Genomic DNA, 7,956 nt, shown 5'->3' with positions numbered 1-7,956 from the left:
GGGGAAGCTGGGATTGTTATTTTCAGTTTTCAAGGACTGTGTATTTTAAATTCCATTTAAGTCCCCATATCTTGGGTTAGGTGTAGGGTGACCAAACGTCCCATTTTGGCTGGGACAGTCCCTTTTTTAAGCCCAGTTCCAGCTGTCCCAACTTTTTTGGCAAAACTGGGCATTTGTCCTGTTTGCTCTCACCAACTTGATCAGTTGGGAAAAGCAAATGGGACAAATGCCCACTTTTTTCAAAAAAGTGGTGTGCAGAGGAACATGGGGCATGGGTGAGTGGCGATGCCAGCCCCACACATGGGGGGAGGCAGGACTTGAGTGGGGGGCAGGCAGGGCTCAGGTAAGCAGCGATGCCAGCCCAGCACAGGGAGTGGGGGGCCAGGGCTCCATCGAATGACTTGGGCCAGCCCCACAGGGGAGGAGGGGTGCGTACGCATGCAAGCACACAGAGTCTAGGCCAAGGGCCAACCTAACCCGTCCTCTCTCAGACAGCCCCCGATGTATCAGAGGAAGGTGCTAGGAGTCCCATAATGGAAGGTTATGAAATAACCTGCCCACGAGGGGAATTTCCTTCCTGTCCCCCATCAGCTAGTGATTGAATCTATGCTGAAGCAGGAAGGTTTACAGCCCTGGTACATTTTTCTTCCTTCCTTATGTGATTGTGGCTCTTCTCACTGTCCATATAAATGTCTAATCCAGTTTTGAATCCTATAGGTCTTCTGGAAGTGACTGCTGCATGCTGATTATGATTCATCTATAAAGGTGTTGAATCTCATTAGCTTTAAACTTGTTACCTTTCAATTTCATTGTGTGTCCCCTTGTAATATGAGCGAGATTAAATATTTATTAATTCTTCTTATTATTATTATTAATCATGTGAATTGAGGCATCACCTAGGAGCCCCACTCATGACAAGGACCCAAGCTGGGCCTGGTGCTGTACAAACACAGGACAAAAAATGATCCCTGCCCCTAAAGGGCTTAAAACCTAAGTGATGATTTAATAATCAAAATAGGAGTACCCTAGTCACCTTCTCTGTACTGTTCATTCTTTTACATCCCCCGTTTCTTCAGCTTTTCTCTACATGAAATGGCCCAAATCAGTGTGTTATTAACTCTTTGAGGCCCCACTTCTCCTGTAGCTTCACTTGACCCCCACTCTAAGAACTGCTCTTTTCTTTCTCCAAATCTGTTTTAATTCATCCCAGCAGCTTTTCCTTCAGATGGGGAAGGTCAGGCTGCTTTTGTGTGATGCAGTTTTACAAGCTCTTCGAAAATCTGGACAAACGATAGTCACAGCTCTGCTGCTAATTCTGAAAGTTCTGTGTCTCAGGAAAGGTTGCCCGGGGCCATGCAGGATCTGTCCTAAACAAATGACATCATTCTAAACATTTAGAGATGGGACCTGCAATCAGTGCACGCAATACATTCCCCACAACTGAATTTACCCTGGGGACTCTGAGGTACCAAGAATGTCCCTCGTTGGTGATGAGCACTGATGGTATTATTGGCATCACAGTAGCACCTAGAGGCCTCCTCTGAGATGAGGGCCCTGTGGTGCTGCACATGCATAGTAGCAGACAGTCCCTGCCCCACAGAGCTTCCTTCATCTCTAAGGCCACAGCCCTGAAAACACTGAAGCGTGTGATTAACATTTATAAGCATGAGAGATCTCAGTGAAGTTAAACATGTGCATAAGTGTTGGTAGTTCTGAGATGCTGATAGACAAGACAAAGAGGGAGAGAAAGGAAGGATCATTGCCTTTATTCTACAGATGGAGAATTAAGGCACAGACAGACTGACGCCCAGACTGGCAATCGTATTAAGGCATCTAATGCCCCTTAATGTCAATGGGAGAAAGGCACCTAAATACCTTTGAGGATCTGGACTTAAGGGAGTTGGCTAAGGTCAAAGAGGGGTGTGACAGAGTTGTGGACTGAACCCAAATTTCCGGGGTCCTGGCCCAGTGCCTTAGCCAAAAGACTGTCCTTTCCTGCTTGAATCCCTGAATGCTAAGTAAAAGATCTCTTGCTATCAGCACAGAAGAGTCTAGTTCCCTGAGGGAGAGTTTCCTTCCACTTCTGGAGGAAGTGGAATAGCCTCACTAAATTGCTCGTGCAGAAAGCAGGGACTGTGTTATGATTCACTGAGTAGTGCTGTGGAAGAATGTGAAGCGGGAGCCTTAGGAGAGTCGCAACTTGCAGAGAACGCTGCAGAGTGAACAGCACAGCGTCTGCTCTGTTAGGGCATGGATGAGGCATAAATAGCCATGCCCCCAGGGGTCCCTGTCATGTACTTACACTGAAACTAGGGAACTTTTCCAAACCCCTGTCAGTTCTATTACCCTAATCCCAAGACTCCTGTTAAAAGCTTGGGTGTGCAGTCTGGTGAAAGGAGTCTCAATTTAAACCTGTCAGTCAAACACAGGTTTAATCCTTATGCTGAAATTGTTTCATGGAAAGGAAAGCAGGCTTTGGATTTGGCTTTACAGCCTGAAAATGCCAGGGAACCATCTAGAGCTTTCTAGAGTGTGGTTGTCCTATATGCAGTATGCTGAAGAATTGCAGAATAAGCTAGATTTCAGACAAATCTGGTAGCCATCACAACTCAGGCCAAGGTGCAATAGCACAGAGTGCTAGGAGTCCTACTCTCAGAGTGATGGCTGTGATCCACTAGCTCAGAATGATCCATGCCAGATTCTTTACATCGTTAACTTACTGATTATGCAGATAGAATATAGTGAAGCAGAGCAGAATCCCCCTTTTCTCTTGATGAACTGCAGACTGATTTGTTGGACTGCTATTCCATCTATCTAGACCGGGGTAGTCAATAGGTGGGCCGCGGGCCAAATCCAGACAGCCAGACACTTTTGAATGGACCCAAAATCTTTTTATTTATTTATTTATTTATTTATCATTGTTATGATTTTCCTATTTTCTCTGGAGTCTGGATCCTGACTATACCGTGACTCAGAAATTTGGACCTTGACGAAAAATAACTGATTACCCCGACCTAGACACTTACACCAGGCTCATCCCTCTGATGTCTTAATGCCATCAGGGAACAGTGCAGTGCAGTGGATTTCAGTGATTGGAAACACTGGATAAATAGAAAAGGAGTACTTGTGGCACCTTAGAGACTAACCAATTTATTTGAGCGTAAGCTTTCGTGAGCTACAGCTCACTTCATATGCATCCGATGAAGTGAGCTGTAGCTCACGAAAGCTTATGCTCAAATAAATTGGTTAGTCTCTAAGGTGCCACAAGTCCTCCTTTTCTTTTTGTGGATACAGGCTAACACGGCTGTTACTCTGAAAACTGGATAAATAGATGTTGCAGTGGGTCCATTTATATACCCCACCCATTGCGAGAACTGTTATGAATTGGTACCTTTCAGCGTAAGTACCCTGCCGGTGTGGCTCTCTGCACACTCACGGCTGTTTCCCCGCTCTACTGCTGGGGTACACAAGTCAGCCTTACCTTATTATGTATGCGTTATGATGTACAAAAGACTCTCTGATTTTTTAACAGCAATTCAAGGGCTAGAAGACATTTCCCTCCACACTGCAGCATAGTCCTAGGACTCAGACCATTACGCCTTGCGATGGAGGCTCCATTGCGCTAGATGTTGTCCAAACACATAGCAGGAGATAGTCCCTGCCCTGAAGAGCTCCCAATCTAAATAGACAAGACAAAGGGTGTAAAGGGAAATTGAGGCACAGAAAGGGGAAGTGACTTGGCCAAGGTCTCACAGACCCAGCAAAAGACCCAGAACCTAACAGCACAATTTTTTAAAGTACATCAGACGCAGGAAGTCAGCCAAACAATCCGTGGGGTCACTGGATGATGGAGGTGCTGAAGAATCACTCACAGAAGATCAGGCCGTTGCAGAGAAGCTAAATGGATTCTTTGCATCAGTCTTCACTGCAGAGGATGTGAGGGAGAATCCCACACCTGAGCTGTTCTTTTTAAGTGACAAACCTGAAGGACTGTCCCAGGTTGGGGTGTCAAAACAGGAGGATTTGGAACAAACTGATAATAAGTCACCAGGGCCAGACGCTATTCACGCAAGAAACACTGAAATTGCAGAACTACTAAGTATGGTATAAAGAAAAGGAGGACTTGTGGCACCTTAGAGACTAACAAATTTATTTGAGCATAAGCTTTCATGAGCTACAGCTCACTTCATCAGAGTCTACGAGTGTGCCAGATATTATTCAATGTGGTTGACCTGGTTGTGGCACTTCCTAGGTGATTTTTCTGAGGTGTTGAAGTCTCTCTCTCTTTTCCATTGGCTTTCCTGGTCATCTGCTCTGAGGAGTATTTTCATATACCTGGGTCTTTTGAAAAGCTGTAGCTCACGAAAGCTTATGCTCAAATAAATTTGTTAGTCTCTAAGGTGCCACAAGTCCTCCTGTTCTTTTTGCGAATACAGACTAACACGGCTGCTACTCTGATAAGTGTGGTATGTAACCGATCACTTTAATCAGACTCTGTACCAAATGACTGGAGGATAGCTAATGTAACACCGACTTTTCAAAAGACCCCACAGGCAATCCTGGCAGGTACCGGCTGGTGAGCGTAACTACAAGGCAAATTGGTTGAAACTATAGTAGAGACCAGAATTTTCAGATGAACACAATATGTTGAACACGCAGATGAACACAATATATTGGGGGAAGAGTCAAGGCAGCTTTTGTAAAGGGAAATCATGCCTCAATACATTAGAATTCTCATATCTCCCACAGAAGCCCCACAAAGACAGTATCAGCAACAGGAATCCAAAGAACCCAGGTCTATGAAAATACTCCTCAGAGCAGATGACCAGGAAAGCCAATGGAAAAGAGAGAGAGACTTCAACACCTCAGAAAAATCACCTAGGAAGTGCCACAACCAGGTCAACCACATTGAATAATATCTGGCACACTCGTAGACTCAGCTTCCAGACAGGGGATGACTGGGGACTGAGCAGTGATGGATGCCAGGATATCCTTGCAGGAGTAGAAAGGGCAGTTGGACATTGGATGTAGTCTCGGAACGGAGCACGCTCTTGAAATCTAACCTTAAGTTGAACCTTTCCTTTCCCAACAGTTGACAAGAACATGTGAGTAGTTGATACTCACTTGTCAACTGTTGGGAATGGGCCACATCCACCCTGATTGAATTGGCCTTGTTAGCACTGACCCCCCCACTTGGTAAGGTAACTCCCATCTTTTCATGTGCTCTATATTTATACCTGCCTACTGTATTTTTCACTCCATGCATCTGATGAAGTAGGTTTTAGCCCATGAAAGCTTATGCTCAAATAAATTTGTTAGTCTCTCAGGTGCCACAAGGACTCCTCGTTGTTTTTGCTGATACAGACTAACACGGCTACCCCTCTGAAACCTGTGTAAGATGTGAGCTTCTTAAACCAATCTGTGTGAGACAAAGCAGTTAATTACTGTACAAGTACACTGTACACTTTTCAATCTAAATTCCCAAATCCCCTGTGATTACAGACACAGAAAGAATTTTTAGACTGTTCGGGGATATGTTGGTTTGATAGTCTGCAGCAGGCTTTACAAACCAGCTTGGCACATCTGAAAGCGCTCCTGGGAGAAATGAGAAGACACACGTCAAACAGGAGGAACCAGCTGTGTGAATCCCCAGAGCTGTCTCCATGGAATAGGGTTCTTCCAGGAATGTAATACCATCGGTATCCAAATTATGCATGGACCTAAGATTTGGGTTGGGTTAATCTCTAATTGTCCTCTACCACCAGATCCTTAGTAAAATAAAACTAAAAATAAGGTAAAGAGAAGCCTTACACACAAATGCTAATTACTTGGTAAGAGAGAACTCCCCCGTGCCTCCCTCTAGGTGCTTATCCCTGATTTACATTTCCCCAGTTTCACTCAGACTTGGATATTTTCCTGTAATGCAAATGGCGTGAAATATTTTCACCTAAAAAATAAAATGCCGGCCAAGATTTTTAAAGATTACTGCCTAGAGACAGGGCCCAATTCTTAGTTAGGTTCCTAAATAGGGCCTTCTACACTGGGAACAAAGGTGCATTTTGACAAGACAGTCAAGTCTCGAGGAGAGACTACAATTTGCCCTGTCCACACTAAGTTTCTACTATGTGTTAGCTTGCTCAGGGTAAAAACATACCTTCTTCCTAGTGTAAACAGGTCCTTTGTGGCCTGATTTTCAAAAATGCTATTTGCCCATTTCTATTAGATTCCGAATGAAGTCAAAGGGGGATGCCCAAGTGCTCAGCACTTCTGAAAATTAGATTACTTATTTAGGTGTTTATATATGGACTTAGGAACCTAATTTTAGGCATCTATTTTTGAAACTTTGGAATCCTATAACTGTTTTCTCCCACCAGATTGAAATAATAAACTGCAGAAATCTACCCATGGTGAATTATACCACTCCATCCACCTTCCACACATGAGTTCAAAGGCTGAAAAAATTGGATATGCCACTAAAAGGCTTACAGTGTGAAAAGAAACGATCATACTCAAAGCAACTAGTATTATATTATTGTACTTCACCCAGGAGATAAACTGTATAACTGATCTGCCGTTCATCATACATAATTAAGGAGCTCATAAAATATTTACAAACACCTGGATACTGAAAGGATGAATGAAGGTTCCTGGCTATTTGCAAGGCTAGCAGCAGCAGAGTAAATGGCACAAGCACAAAATAAATACACGGCACTGGATCATGAGTCCAAACACAGAGTGTGTGAAGCCCTTGTTATTTGTTATAACCTTTCCGTTAAACATCCTACCCTGGTCTCAGCAGATGCGGAAGCCACTGGCCTTGAGGGTAGAATGTGATCCGAAGAATTCCTCGTTCTGGAATGAACAGGAGCAACTGAGTAGTTCTCAACCTAATTTAATTTCTCACTCACAAGGTGGGTGAGGTAATATATTTTATTGGAACAACTCCTGTTGGTGAGACAGACAATCAGAGAGCTCTGTCGGTCCAATAAAGGACATGACCTCACCCACCTTGTCTCTCTAATATCCTGGGACCAACATGACACAATTTCCACAGCCAGTCATTACTGACTATTGGAGAGATGCTTTGAACAAGATGTATAAAAATTCCCAGTAAGGAGTTACTAGTTGATTTTCACCAGTATTAGAGTACAGCAAGTCTCTGACGACCAATCATTGTATAGTCCATTACAGTAAACAATCTGGCCATTCAAGAATGAGAGCAATTTAGCAGGTAAGTATTCTGGCCCCAGTATCTGACTACACTGCAGTTAGTTGAGAGAAAAGAGCCTGTCCTATCCTAGTCTCAGTGTTAGATTGTATTACGCTCAGGAAAATAGAATTGAAGAACACTGCAAGAGGCACCTTATAGTGCCTTATAGATACTAAATAAAAATACTAATTATAATAACCCAGCACAAATTGGAGATGTCATCACTATTGTATGAAGCTTCTGCTATTCATTCCTGCTGAGTTCTACCCAACTGTGAATAAGACATTTGTCAAATGTGAGGCAGCCCTGTTTTGTGTGTAAATAGTGGTGTCCTCCAGGGGTCTGTACTGGGCCCAGTCCTATTCAACATATTCATAAATGATCTGGGAAAAGGGGTAAACTGTGAGGTGGCAAAATTTGCAGATGATACAAAACTACTCAAGATAGTTAAGTCCAAAGCAGACTGCAAAGAGCTACAAAAGGATCTCACAAAACTGCGTGCCTGGGCAACAAAATGGCAGATGAAATTTAATGTTGATAAATGCAAAGTAATGCACATTGGAAAACATCATCCCAACTATACATATAAAATGATGGGGTCTAAATTAGCTGTTGCCACTCAAGAAAGAGAACTTGGAGTCACTGTGGATAGGTCTGTGAAAACATCCACTCAATGTGCAGCGGCCGTCAAAAAAGCAACCGGAATGTTGGGAATCATTAAGAAAGGGATAGAGAATAAGACAGAA

The sequence above is a fragment of the Natator depressus genome, chromosome 26 (genome assembly GCF_965152275.1).
Source record: "Natator depressus isolate rNatDep1 chromosome 26, rNatDep2.hap1, whole genome shotgun sequence".
Classification (NCBI taxonomy): Eukaryota; Metazoa; Chordata; order Testudines; family Cheloniidae; genus Natator; species Natator depressus.
This window is presented reverse-complemented; position numbering follows the sequence as displayed.